This window comes from Lolium perenne, chromosome 5, assembly GCF_019359855.2.
Source record: "Lolium perenne isolate Kyuss_39 chromosome 5, Kyuss_2.0, whole genome shotgun sequence".
Taxonomy (NCBI): domain Eukaryota; kingdom Viridiplantae; phylum Streptophyta; class Magnoliopsida; order Poales; family Poaceae; genus Lolium; species Lolium perenne.
In genome coordinates, this window is record NC_067248.2 from 166,823,315 (window position 1) to 166,838,245 (window position 14,931).

The following is a 14,931-nucleotide window of genomic DNA, read 5'->3' on the forward strand; positions in this document are numbered from 1 at the left end:
GCGAGGTTGTCAATCTCACCGGCTTGCTGTAAACAAAGGATTAACCGTATTGTGTGGAAGATGATTGTTTGCGAAGAACAGTAAAGAACAATTATTGCAGTAGATTGTATTTCAGATGTAAAGAATAGACCGGGGTCCACAGTTCACTAGCGGTGTCTCTCCATAAGATAAATAGCATGTTGGGTGAACAAATTACAGTTGGGCAATTGACAAATAAAGAAGGCACAACAATGCACATACATATATCATGATGAGTACTATGAGATTTAATCAGGACATTACGACAAAGTACATAGACCGCCATCCAGCATGCATCTATGCCTAAAAAGTCCACTTTCAGGTTATCATCCGAACCCCTTCCGGTATTAAGTTGCAAACAACAGACAATTGCATTAAGTATGGTGCGTAATGTAATCAACACAAATATCCTTAGACAAAGCATCGATGTTTTATCCCTAGTAGCAACAGCACATCCACAACCTTAGAACTTTCATCACTTGTCCCAGATTTAATGGAGGCATGAACCCACTATCGAGCATAAATACTCCCTCTTGGAGTCACAAGTATCAACTTGGCCAGAGCCTCTACTAGCAACGGAGAGCATGCAAGAACATAAACAACTCATATATGATAGATTGATAATCAACTTGACATAGTATTCAATATCCATCGGATCCCAACAAACACAACATGTAGGATTACAAAGAAACGATCTTGATCATGATAGGCAGCTCACAAGATCGAGCATGATAGCACAATTAGGAGAAGACGACCATCTAGCTACTGCTATGGACCCATGGTCCAGGGGTGAACTACTCACACATCAATCCGGAGGCGATCATGGCGATGAAGAGTCCTCCGGGAGATGATTCCCCTCTCCGGCAGGGTGCCGGAGGCGATCTCCTGAATCCCCCGAGATGGGATTGGGGGCGGCGGCGTCTCTGGAAGGTTTTCCGTATCGTGGCTCTCGGTACTGGGGGTTTCGCGACGGAGGCTTTAAGTAGGCGGAAGGGCAGGTCAGGGGGCCACACGAGGGACCCACACAACAGGGCCGCGCGGCCAGGGGCCAGGCCGCGCCGCCCTAGCGTGGCGTCGCCTCGTGGCCCCACTTCGTATCCTCTTCGGTCTTCTGGAAGCTTCGTGTGAAAATAGGACCCTGGGCGTTGATTTCGTCCAATTCCGAGAATATTTCCTTACTAGGATTTCTGAACCAAAAACAGCAGAAAACAACAACTGGCTCTTCGGCATGTCGTTAATAGGTTAGTGTCGGAAAAATGCATAAATATGACATATAATGTATATAAAACATGTGAGTATCATCATAAAAGTAGCATGGAACATAAGAAATTATAGATACGTTTGGGACGTATCAAGCATCCCCAAGCTTAGTTCCTACTCGCCCTCGAGTAGGTAAACGATAACAAAGATAATTTATGAAGTGACATGCTATCATAATCTTGATCATACTATTGTAAAGCACATGAGATGAATGCAGCGATTCGAAGCAATGATGAAGATAATGAGTAAACAAATGAATCATATAGCAAAGACTTTTCATGAATAATACTTTCAAGACAAGCATCAATAAGACTTGCATAACAGTTAACTCATAAGCAATAAGTTCTTAGTAGAAAGCTTTGAAACAACACAAAGGAAGATATAAGTTTCAGCGGTTGCTTTCAACTTCAACATGTATATCTCATGGATAATTGTCAACACAAAGTAATATAACAAGTGCAATAGGTAAACATGTAAGAATCAGTGCACACAATTTACACAAGTGTTTGCTTCTAAGATAGAAAGAATTGGTAAACTGAATCAACAATAAAGTAGAAGATAGGCCCTTCGCAGAGGGAAGCATGGATTACTATTTTTGTGCTAGAGCTTTTATTTTGAAAACAAGAAACAATTTTGTCAACGGTAGTAATAAAGCATATGAGTTATGTATAAGACATCTTATAAGTTGCAAGCCTCATGCATAGTATACTAATAGTGCTCGCACCTTGTCCTAATTAGCTTGGGTTAACACGGATTATCATTGCATAACATATGTTTCAACCAAGTGTCACAAAGGGGTACCTCTATGCCGCCTGTACAAGGGTCTAAGGAGAAGGTTCGCATTGGATTTCTCGCTTTTGATCATTCTCAACTTAGACACCCATACCGGGACAACATAGACAACAGATAATGGACTCCTCTTTTAATGCTTAAGCATTCAACAACAGTTAATATTCTCATAAGAGATTGAGGTTTTATGTCCAAACTGAAACTTCCACCATGGTTCATGGCTTTAGTTAGCGGCCCAATGTTCTTCTCTAACAGTATGCATACTCAAACCATTTGATTGTGAAAACCGCCCTTACTTCAGACAAGACGAACATGCATAGCAACTCACATGATATTCAACAAAGGTAAAAAGTAGATGGCGTCCCCAGAAAACATGGTTACCGCTCAACAAGCAACTTACTAAGAAATAAGACACATCAGTACATATTCTTCACCACAATAGTTTTTAAGCTATTTTGTCCCATGAGCTATATATTGTAAAGGTAAAGAATAGATATTTTAAAGGTAGCACTCAAGTAATGTACTTTGGAATGGCGGAGAAATACCATGTGGTAGGTAGGTATGGTGGACACAAATGGCATGGTTATTGGCTCAAGGATTTGGATGCACGAGAAGATTCCCTCTCAATACAAGGCTAGGCTAGCAAGGTTGTTTGAAGCAAACTCAAGTATGAAATGGCGCAGCAAGACTCACATATAAACATATTGTATGCATTATAAGACTTTACATCGTCTCCTTGTTGTTCAAACACCTCAACCAGAAAATATCTAGACTTAGAGAGAACAATCATGCAAACTAAATTTTAACATGCTCTATGTAGTTATTCATTAATGGGTACAAGGTACATGATGCAAGAGCTTAAACAAGATCTATATGAGCACAACAATTGCCAAGTATCACATTATTCAAGACATTATACCATTTACCACATGCGGCATTTTCCGTTCCCAACCATATATCAATGAATGAGGTAGTTCAACTTTCGCAATGAACATTAAAGATAAAGCTAAGAACACATGTGTTCATACGAAACAGCGGAGCGTAATATCTCCAATATAAAGGATTGTGGGATCCGACTTTATTCAAACAAAACAAAAACTAAAGCAAACAGACGCTCCAAGCAAAGCACATAAGATGTGACGGAATAAAAATATAGTTTCATTAGAGGAACCTGATAATGTTGTCGATGAAGAAGGGGATGCCTTGGGCATCCCCAAGCTTAGACGCTTGGGTCTTCTTAAAATATGCAGGGATGAATCACGGGGGCATCCCCAAGCTTTGACTTTTCACTCTTCTTGATCATATTGTATCATCCTCCTCTCTTGACCCTTGAAAACTTCCTCCACACCAAACTCGAAACAAACTCATTAGAGGGTCAGTGCATAATTCATATATTCAGAGGTGACATAATCATTCTTAATACTTCTGGACATTGCACAAAGCTACTGAAAGTTAATGGAACAAAGAAATCCATCAAACATAGCAAAACAGGCAATGCGAAATAAAAGGCAGAATCTATCAAAACAGAACAGTCCGTAAAGACGAATTTTAAAATGGCACCAGACTTGCTCAGATGAAAATGCTCAAATTGAATGAAAGTTGCGTACATATCTGAGGATCACGCACGTAAATTGGCAGATGTTTCTGAGTTACCTACAGAGAATTCTGCCCAGATTCGTGACAGCAAGAAATCTGTTTCTGCGCAGTAATCCAAATCTAGTATTGACTTTACTATCAAAGACTTTACTTGGCACAACAATGCAATAAAATAAAGATAAGGAGAGGTTGCTACAGTAGTAAACAACTTCCAAGACTCAAATATAAAACAAAGTACTGTAGTAAAAACATGGGTTGTCTCCCATAAGCGCTTTTCTTTAACGCCTTTCAGCTAGGCGCAGAAAGTGTGTATCAAGTATTATCGAGAGATGAAGCATCAACATCATTACCAGGGGTGTTGGGAGTTTTATCAATTTTATGCCTATAATAATTCTTTGGTTTAGGCACCTTAGAGACATACATGAATTTTTGCTCTTTACCCACATAAGCTTTCTCCTTATATTTAAGAGAAGAAAAAGTTGAACCCAAGGTTCCCATAGCTTTTTCAAGTTCGCCAATCCTATTGATTTGATTATCATGGACAACACAAGTTCCTAGGACACTAATTCTTTCATCAATTCCTCCTAAGGATTTATCAAGTTCATCAGTTTTATCAAGTAACATTTCCAATTTAGTTTCAACACTTGGAAAAATTTTCTCTATGGTTTCCAATTTTTTCATAACATCCTCAAGAGAGATTTCAATTTTAGTTTCATTAACAGGTGGTATTCCAACTAGACTCTCAATGATGCAACTAGCTTCTAAAGCAGGAGTACCTAGGAAATTACCCTCCGAAAGAGTATCAAGAACATACCTATTCCAACTAGATATACCAACATAAAAGTTCCTAAGTAGGATAATAGTGGAGTGTTTCTTAGTGCACCTATGATGAGCACCACTAATTCTATACCAAGCATCTTTAAAACTTTCTCCACCTTGTTGTTTAAACGAACGAACTTCAACTTCAGGATTACTCATTTTAGCAGTAGTAAATAAAGCAAACTAGATAAAGTAAATGCAAGTAACTAATTTTTTTTGTGTTTTTGATATAGAGAACAAGACAGTAAATAAAGTAAAACTAGCAACTAATTTTTTTGTGTTTTGTTTAAGTGCAGCAAACAAAGTAGTAACTAAAATAAAGCAAGACAAAAACAAAGTAAAGAGATTGGAAGTGGAGACTCCCCTTGCAGCGTGCCTTGATCTCCCCGGCAACGGCGCCAAAAATTTGCTTGATGCGTGTAGTTGACACGTCCGTTGGGAACCCCAAGAGGAAGGTGTGATGCGCATAGTAGCAAGTTTCCCTCAGTAAAAAACCAAGGTGTAATCGAACCAGTAGGAGTCAAGAAGCACGTTGAAGGTTGATGGTGGCGGAATGTAGTGCGGCGCAACACCAGGGATTCCGGCGCCAACGTGGAACCTGCACAACACAACCAAAGTACTTTGCCCCAACGTAACAGCGAGGTTGTCAATCTCACCGGCTTGCTGTAAACAAAGGATTAACCGTATTGTGTGGAAGATGATTGTTTGCGAAGAACAGTAAAAAACAATTATTGCAGTAGATTGTATTTCAGATGTAAAGAATAGACCGGGGTCCACAGTTCACTAGCGGTGTCTCTCCCATAAGATAAATAGCATGTTGGGTGAACAAATTACAGTTGGGCAATTGACAAATAAAGAATGCATAACAATGCACATACATATATCATGATGAGTACTATGAGATTTAATCAGGGCATTACGACAAAGTACATAGACCGCCATCCAGCATGCATCTATGCCTAAAAAGTCCACTTTCAGGTTATCATCCGAACCCCTTCCGGTATTAAGTTGCAAACAACAGACAATTGCATTAAGTATGGTGCGTAATGTAATCAACACAAATATCCTTAGACAAAGCATCGATGTTTTATCCCTAGTGGCAACAGCACATCCACAACATTAGAACTTTCTGTCACTGTCCCAGATTTAATGGAGGCATGAACCCACTATCGAGCATAAATACTCCCTCTTGGAGTCACAAGTATCAACTTGGCCAGAGCCTCTACTAGCAACGGAGAGCATGCAAGAACATAAACAACTCATATATGATAGATTGATAATCAACTTGACATAGTATTCAATATCCATCGGATCCCAACAAACACAACATGTAGGATTACAAAGAAACGATCTTGATCATGATAGGCAGCTCACAAGATCGAGCATGATAGCACAATTAGGAGAAGACGACCATCTAGCTACTGCTATGGACCCATGGTCCAGGGGTGAACTACTCACACATCAATCCGGAGGCGATCATGGCGATGAAGAGTCCTCCGGGAGATGATTCCCCTCTCCGGCAGGGTGCCGGAGGCGATCTCCTGAATCCCCCGAGATGGGATTGGCGGCGGCGGTGTCTCTGGAAGGTTTTCCGTATCGTGGCTCTCGGTACTGGGGGTTTCGCGACAGAGGCTTTAAGTAGGCGGAAGGGCAGGTCAGGGGGCCACACGAGGGACCCACACAACAGGGCCGCGCGGCCAGGGGCCAGGCCACGCTGCCCTAGCGTGCCGTCGCCTCGTGGCCCCACTTCGTATCCTCTTCGGTCTTCTGGAAGCTTCGTGTGAAAATAGGACCCTGGGCGTTGATTTCGTCCAATTCCGAGAATATTTCCTTACTAGGATTTCTGAAACCAAAAACAGCAAAAAACAGCAACTGGCTCTTCGGCATCTCGTCAATAGGTTAGTGCCGGAAAATGCATAAATATGACATATAATGTATATACAACATGTGAGTATCATCATAAAAGTAGCATGGAACATAAGAAATTATAGATACGTTTGGGACGTATCAGGTGCGCACGACCAAATACCACCGACTAGCAAACTCCAGGCAAAAAAAGCATTGTTACTTTCGCCGGTGGCGCCTTCCGGAACTCAACACTCCTGCCAGATCGAAAAGAGCAAACCTCGGGTGAGTCTTCATCTTCGCCCAAGAGAGACCCTAGGACCGCCGCCTTTATTCAGGTTGGACCACCACGCCGGCGACCATCCTAGACTGGCCATAACTAGCCCTCCACCGGCGACATCAGCCGTCGCCGGCTTCCACGCCTCTCCACATCGCCGCCAAAACGCGGTGACAGATCGAAAGACCCACCACCACCATCCGCAGGCCGGCCATCTTCGGCGAAGAAGAAGGTCGCCTCCACCGTCGAACCCAAGGTTGCTGCCCCGGGCGACCTCGTGCCGCGGGAGAAGCCCAAGATCACCTCCACGCACCGGCGAGAGGCGGGGGGATAGTGGCGCAGATCAAGGACCTTGCCGCCGTCCACCACCAGCCACCTCCGGCATGCCGCGGTGAGGAGCCGACGGGAGGCAGGGAACCGGAGCGCAGATCGAGGTCTGGTCGCCGCCGCCCAACACCATCCACGTCCGATCCGGTCGCAGCGTCGAGGAGGGAGTCCGGCCGCCGTCCCCAGCGCGGCAACGAGGAAGGGCCGCCGCCACTCCCCGTGGTCTTTGCCCGGCGGCGCTACCGGCGCCGGCGGCGGGAGGTGGTTAGGGATCGGGAGGCAGCGGGAGGGGGCGCGAGGCTGAAGAGTCATTCATGAGTCGGTTCATTTCCAGATATGTTGTGCTCATATTTCTTAGATGGTGGACACACAGGTTCTAGCATATATGTCAGATGATAGTTTGGGGCTTTGGGCTCAGCTCTGGAAATCTATAGCTTTTTTCTTTTTTTGGCTTTAGTGTCGCACTTATATTGACATTAAGATTTAGTTTTGAAAATAATTTTCATGAGTGCTTCAAGTGTTCAGTGAGATGCTTGTAACTGATTAACTTAATCATAATTCTCCTGCTAGAAGTATTAATACTTTGCGCATTTGTACTGTCTTCTGTAACTAGCCGACACCCACATATCTTCACACGGTTTCTTGACCAACGGATCTTACTGCTTTCACCTTGATTAAATGCAGGCTTACCAAACTTTATTGAGGAAATCTAATTAGCACACATATGCAAATGAGATGTTTGCATGCTTTTTTCCCATGGTCCTTGAATATTTTCCATACAATTGTTTACTCATGAAAAGAATTTGCGTGATTGATTCAAATGTTGAGTTAACACTAGTAGAAAAAGAGGCTTTGGTTTTTGGCTCCAAAGAGCATTAGCACCACTTGTGCTACGAACCCAGACTAAAGTTTGCACTAGCACCGGTTCGAGAGGCCAGAGTTTTAGCACCGGTTCGTGCGGGACCTTTAGTACCGGTTCGTGTCACGAACCGGTGCTAAAGGATTGGCGTCAGCTGTGAACCTTTTAGCACCGGTTCGTGACACAAACCGGTACTAAATGGTAGATTTTTAGACCGGTTCGTGTCACGAATCGGTTGTCGAGGGTGCTCCTCGGCAATGCCCTCCGATAGGGGCTTAGGGTTGATGGAATCCTGCAAGCTGACACGAGACATCGGTACACAGACAAGCGGGGAGAGCGATTTACCCAGGTTCGGGGCCCTCGATGAGGTAAAACCCTTACGTCCTGCCTGTCTGTTCTTGATTATGATAAAAACAGGTTACAATGGGGTGCAGAATAGTTCGGCTGAGATCTCGTCGAGATAGCTAATTGCTAGGGTAACCTAGTTCTAAACTTCTGTTGGCTAAGATTGCTAAGATTGATTGTCTCTCTCGATAGCCCCTCTCCTGGCCTTTATATAGGTGGCCAGGTCTCGAGAGGTCTATCTGAGTACGAGTTGGTTTACAGTAGATCTATCTCTAATCTTTCCTTGTTTGGCTTCCTCCATATCTTGTACTCCAAGTAATCTTCCGTCGCACCGTCCTAGTGGCCCATCTTGCCATCGGGTACCTTCATGGGCCTCCAGTTGGACCGTGCAGGGTAGAGCAACAGTAGTTACCCGAAGGGTAATGCCCACGTCAGTAGCCCCCGAGTGTCTAGCCGAATGTAGTTTGGGTAGAGACTAAAGCATGTCTTCTTCTGAAGTTCTTCTCCTCGATCATTCTTGCCTTTCTTCTATCGGGTGCGCGTCAGCGCTCCCGATGGGAGTAGCCCCCGAGTCTAGGTACGAATGCTTGCAATCCGTGCATAGACTCAAGTTGTACCACTCGAGCATTTTCTTCTGCCGAAGCTTTTTCCTGCAAGTCTTCGTAGACCATCCGATACATTTTCTTTACGCAAGGGATAACGAATAACGTGCCCAACTTTTGTTGGTTAACTGCCGATGGCAAAACAACGTTACCCTACACAGAATCAAGACCCCAGGCATGATCCTGGAGTGCGAAAAAAGTTTTATCGGGTGCGCATTCAGCGCTCCCGATGGGAGTGTAACCCCCGAGTCTGAGCACGGGTACTTACGTCCGAGTGCAGACTCGAGTCACGTTTTTTCCTTCGAGTCTTTATTCTATCGGGTGCGCGTCCGCGCTCCCGATGGGAGTAGCCCCCGAGCCTAGGTGCGGATGCTCGCAATCCGTGCGTAGGCTCAAGTTGATCACCCGACATTTTCTTATCTCTTCGTATATAATCAATAGTGCCCATGACGTCACTGATGACACGCCGCTGTTGTGACCTGATTGACAAGACTTGACCCCTCCGGGCCCACCCTAGCTCTGCGCAGGCAGTTTTTAGGTTTTGACCAGTGCACGCGCAGTGACCGAGGCGTTTCCTCGATTTTCGCGCGACGTGGGAATAATGGGCCGCCGGTTCCATCCTGTTTTTTAGCGCCACGTGTACAGCTGGATTCGCTCCACCTCCCACGATGCCCACGGAGTTATGGCCACGATCTCATGTTAATCCTTAAGGTATAAATAGAGGACTTCCTCATTTTTACTTTTTTTACACCTCCACTGCTCATCTCCTTCGCGCATCCTCTCCTTCTTCCTGCATCCTTCCCTCAGAAGCTTCAAGTGCCATGGGTAAAAAGAAGGGTGCTAGTGCCTCGGAGGCAGCCAAAGTTAGCCGTGACTGGAGTGCCTCCGCCATTTCCAACCGCGACATCAACAGACTGCGAACCCTCGGATTCATCTCCGCATCTGAAGACGATATCCGCCTTCCAGGTGCAGTTTCTCGCCCAAAGCCCCCAAAGGGCTTCACCGTCATGTTCTCTGCTTTTCTATTCCGCGCCTTTCTCTTCCAGCGCACGAATTCCTCCGTTCTCTTCTTTTCTTCTATGGGATTCAGCTCTGGCAGCTAACCCCAAACTCCATCCTCCACCTTTCTATCTTCATTACTGTCTGCGAAGCCTTCCTTGGCATTGATCCTCACTGGGGTCTCTGGAGGAAGATCTTCTACGTGAAGCGCCACAATGACAGCAACGGCCCCCCCGTCGTCGGTGGCGTCGGCTTTGTTGTTAGGAAGGAAGTCGACTACTTCGATTATCCAATGAAGGAGTCCGTCCAAGGCTGGCGCAACAAGTGGTTTTACTTGCGAGACCCACTAGTGCCTGGGCGACGCCTAAACCTTCCTCCCTTCGAAGATAAGCTGATAGCTAAGCCGAAAAAATCTTGGCAAAACACTCTTTCTCCCGAAGAGAGATTGACAGCCGATAGGCTGTTCGACCAAATAGTCACCCTGAAGAACACGGGAGGCTTGACGATGTGCGGTACCGAGGTTGTCTCGGTGTTCCTTCAACGTCGAGTGCAACCGTTGATGTCTCGCTCCCACCAGCTGTGGCTTTACACGGGCAAGGAGGATGAGTCCAGAGTCAGCTCTGCCGAACTTTCGGCTGAAGAACTCCGGGATGAGGTCCGCCGCTTAGCGTGCCTTAGTATGAGGGACAACATCGTCCTGACTTCGGCTCGTTCCCCTTATGATTCTGATCACCCTCCGACTGAGGTAATCTTTTGTCAAGCTTCTTTTCTTCTGCTGTTATTACTCCTTTATCCGTTGCGTCTCACAAACTTATTTTTCCTTCGGCAGGCGCTTGCTGCTGCCCGATGCTATCCTCCCACACCCGAAAGTGGTGTGGTACTAGAGGATGACGACGAGGATTCTAACGGAACTGAGGAGGCCCCGCACGCCCTTGAGGATAGCGATGTCCAAGAGGAAGATGCTACTGAAGACGACGCTTTTAACAGGAGTAGGCGTCGGAAGCAGGTACATGACGACCTTATCACTTCGGCTGAATCAAGTCCTCGCGAAGGAGATAATGATGCCGACGAAGCTGCCGCGCCTCCTCCCGTCAATAAGAGCTCAACAAGCTTCTTCGCAGGCGAAGATGACCTTGACCTATGAGTGTTTCTTACTTCTCCCTTGATTTATTTCCTATCATCTTGCATGCTAACTTTGCACTGTTTTTAAGTAGCTCTGATGATGACGATGATGAAATCCCTCTTGCAAAGAGGGCCAAACTTTTCTCTGAGAGAGCTGCATCGGCCAAGGAATCCAATCCTTCTCCCACGAAATCGACGCCTCCCTCGCGGACGGTTGTAGAGAAGGTTCCAGTGTCGACGGTTATTCCTCCTGGCGACGTTCCTACTTCATCGGCTGGTCGTGACCATGTAAGTATTCAACCTGCTCCACGTTGCCAAGTTTTTCTTTATATCGACTGAATCCTTATGATCTTATTTTGCCGCAGCCGATTTATGCCACAGTCGATGCTGTGGTGGAGTTCGCCGAAGAGTTCACCCGACTAGAAGCTGAAAACTCCCAACTTCGAAAGACCATCAGATCTTCGGCTGACCAGGTGCTTGAGGCCAACAGGCTCGCCACTGACGCTAAGAACGAGAACGTCTTGCTGAAGGAGGAAGTAAAGAAGTTGAAGCAACGACTGAGGGATGAGCTAGATGCCAAGAACGCAGCGGCGGCCGCGATCGACAAGAAGGAAGGCGCTCTTCGTGAGTCCATCAAGGATTTGCTAGGTAACAGCTCATAGTTCACCGTTTTTCGTCTTGGTGTTTCCATTATTGATTGCTAACCTGTCTTCCTTTCAGATGCTGCCGACCTAACCATCACCCGTCGTCATCAGCTCCGGGAGGACTCTACAGCCGATGCCTTATCACTTGCTACCGAGTCTAATGTCCAAGTACTTAGTCTTTTGAAAAAGGCCAAGGGAGCACTGTCGAGGTTATACTCGATGATCTTCCCGAAGATGAAAGAGGACAAGACTCTCGACGAGATGGCGGCTTCCTTCCTTGTTGACCCTTCCGAGCCTGTGGAGGTATTGAAACGTCGTAGCCATTTGTTTGGGGCGGTTCTTACTTTCCAATTGCTCATGGGCCATGGGATGGGGTCGGACTTGGAGGAGTTGTCCAAGGCGTTGCCTGTTGATAATGACAATCATTTAGTCGACCTTGAACCTTACAAGCGATCGGCAGTTACTTGTGCCAACCGACTCCTGAAGCTGGTGGATGAAGCTCAAGCTGAGCCTGCTCCCGAATCTGCTCCTGGCTCATCATCAGCGAACCCTTGAACTTTTTATTCGACTTGTTGTAAATAAGATCAGTCGTAACTTCGTTGCAGTCCAATTTTATTTCGGCTCTGTTGCCAATTTGAACATGCTTTTGAATGTATCACATATGCCCAGTGCTCCCGATGGGAGTTTTACTTTGATACTAGTCTGAATTTAAGGATTGCACTGCAGATTCCTCTGTCTTCTTCTCGTGTTGAGCTTTTTCCGAATCCTTCAAATAATGATGAGTCAGGCCTTGTTCGCCGCTTGCGTGACCAAGTGTCTAGTTTAGACAAAGATATCACTTCTCTTCGTGCGATGGCGGCCTTGGTGAAGAAAAAGGGGGAAATAGCGACAGCTATCGAACAGTACGCTCTTGATGGTCTCCATGTTGCTACCGAAAGTTTAGGCTGTAAGTATTAACCCATGCTTTGCTCTCTGCAATAATTTTGAATGTTCCCTTAACTGGTTCTTATTCCTTTCCAGTTGTAGCTTCAGATGTTGCTGAGGAGAACAAGAAGATCCATGAAGAGGTTGAGGCAATGACCGACGTTGCGCACCCGAATCATAGTTTGTGGCTGCATCGTCCGAAGGCTGTCGTCATGGCGAAGTTTAAGTATCGGGTGGGGAAGGCGCATTATTATTTTGATAAGTTTCATGCTCATCTCACGATGGTTTGGAACACCTTGTTTCCTCTGGACCAAGCACCCGAAACCTTATCTGCCTTGTTCACCCGATTCAAGTCTCCCGAAGGGATTCGGCAGCTGGTGCGGAAGGAACTCCTGGTTGGTGCGGAACTTGCTTTTGCTTCAATATTGGCATGTCATCCATCTCTAGACTTGGGAGCCGTAGCGAACACCGAGAGGAGCTTAGGCCAGTATTATGATGCCGCTAGAGGTCCTGCTTACACCATCGTTTCCCGGATGGAGTCGTGCCTTGAGAAGGATCTGAAGGCCCATTGGGACCGGGGAGCTCGACTATGAATGTAATAGCCTTATTTTCTGCATAGGATTACTTTGTATAAATTTATTGCGTACGTTGTACGCTATATTAATTCGATTGATATTTTATTTGTCGGGGGCGGCTGAGTGATCAATTCAACCTGCTCTTCCGACGACTTCGTTGGATTATGCAATGTTATTGCGAAGCCTTTGTGTAAGTTTTGTAAAAGCGAGACCCATCGACTTAGTCGAGAGAATTAGACGCTTGGCATCGTCACGCGGTGCACCGGTTTGAGCCTCATTTTGTGATAATGTAACCATCGACTGCAGCACTCGCGTATTTTCTCGAGGCTTGGATTGGTTGTTTTCTTTTTGTGTGTCACTAATCTTAGCTCTCGTTGAGAGTATTTAATTAATGACACTGTGTGTTTTCTGGGCCAACGCTCCCGATGGGAGTAAGAGCCGAAGGTAGGGGCCGCAGTCGACCTGTTCAGGTGGTGGGGGCCTAGATTGAAGAAAGGAGGCAGAAAACCTGATTAAAACTTTATTCATAAGGAAAAGCAACCTTAAGTACTATAAAAATAAAAAACAATCGCGCCCTATGTATAGAACCGTCGCAGGTGTGCGACATTCCATGGATTCCCGACATCTTTTCCCGAAGTTGGATTTTTGAGCCTGTACGCTCCTCCTGGTATCACTTCGGTGACGATGTAGGGTCCCTCCCATGGAGACTCGAGTTTCGAGGGCCTTTTTTGCTTCAGCCGAAGTACCATATCCCCAACGCTAAAGCATCGGTTGCATATTCGCCGACTGTGGTAGTTTCTCAGCGCCTACTGGTATACCGTGGTTCTGGCTAAAGCAATGTCTCAGGCTTCATCTAGTAGGTCTACAACATCTTGCAGTGCGATGTTGGAAGAGGGTTCTGTGTATGCCGTCACTCGAGGTACTTCGAATCGAACATCAGCTGGCAGGACTGCTTCGGCCCCATGTACCAGAAAGAATGGGGTGTACTGAGTCGACCTGTTAGGCGTGGTACGCAAACTCCAAAGTACTGATGGTAGCTCTTCGACCCAAGCTCCCTCTGCGCCTGTAAGGCGTTTCTTGAAACCGTCCCCTATTAGACCGTTGATCCTTTCCACCTGACCGTTTGTTTGCGGGTGAGGCACTGATGCGACTTTTAGTTTTATTCCCCTGTCATCACAAAATTCTCGGAACTCTTTGGAGTCGAAGTTAGTCCCATTGTCTGTGACGATACTGTGAGGCACGCCGAATCGACATGTTATTTCCTTGAAGAATTGGACTGCTGTTTTTGCCTTCTGGTTTCGTACTGGTACTGCCTCGATCCACTTTGTGAATTTATCGACTGCGACTAATAAGTACGTGTGTCCTCCAGGCGATGATCTCGGCAGTGGCCCAACTTGATCGAGTCCCCATTGGGCGAACGGCCACGCCAAGGGTATCGTCATTAGGTGCATTGCGGGCGTGCGGTTTTGGGGAAAACCGTTGGCAAGGGTCGCACTTCATGACCAGATCTCGAGCGTCCGCCGCCGCCGTTGGCCAGTAAAATCCTGCCCTGAAGGCTTTTGCGACGAGAGCCCTACTTCCCGCATGATGCCCGCAAGTTCCCTCGTGTATCTCGCGCAGCAGTGCTCTTCCGTCGTTGATGGCAATGCACCTTTGGAAGATACCAGAAATGCTACGCTTGTAGAGTTCACCGTTTACTACGGTGAAAGCTTTCGATCGCCTGACGATTCGTTTTGCTTCTACTGGATCCGCCGGCAGTTCCTGCCTTGTAAGGTACGCCAGGAACGGTTTAGTCCATAATGGCTCAAGGAGGAGGATTTGTTCGGCTGGGAGAGCTGGAGCTTCGTCGGTAACTGGCTGCGGGTTTGCCTCCGCACCCTCAGTCGACGGTTTTAAAGGTGCCGGCGCCTTCTCTTTTATTGATCGCTGA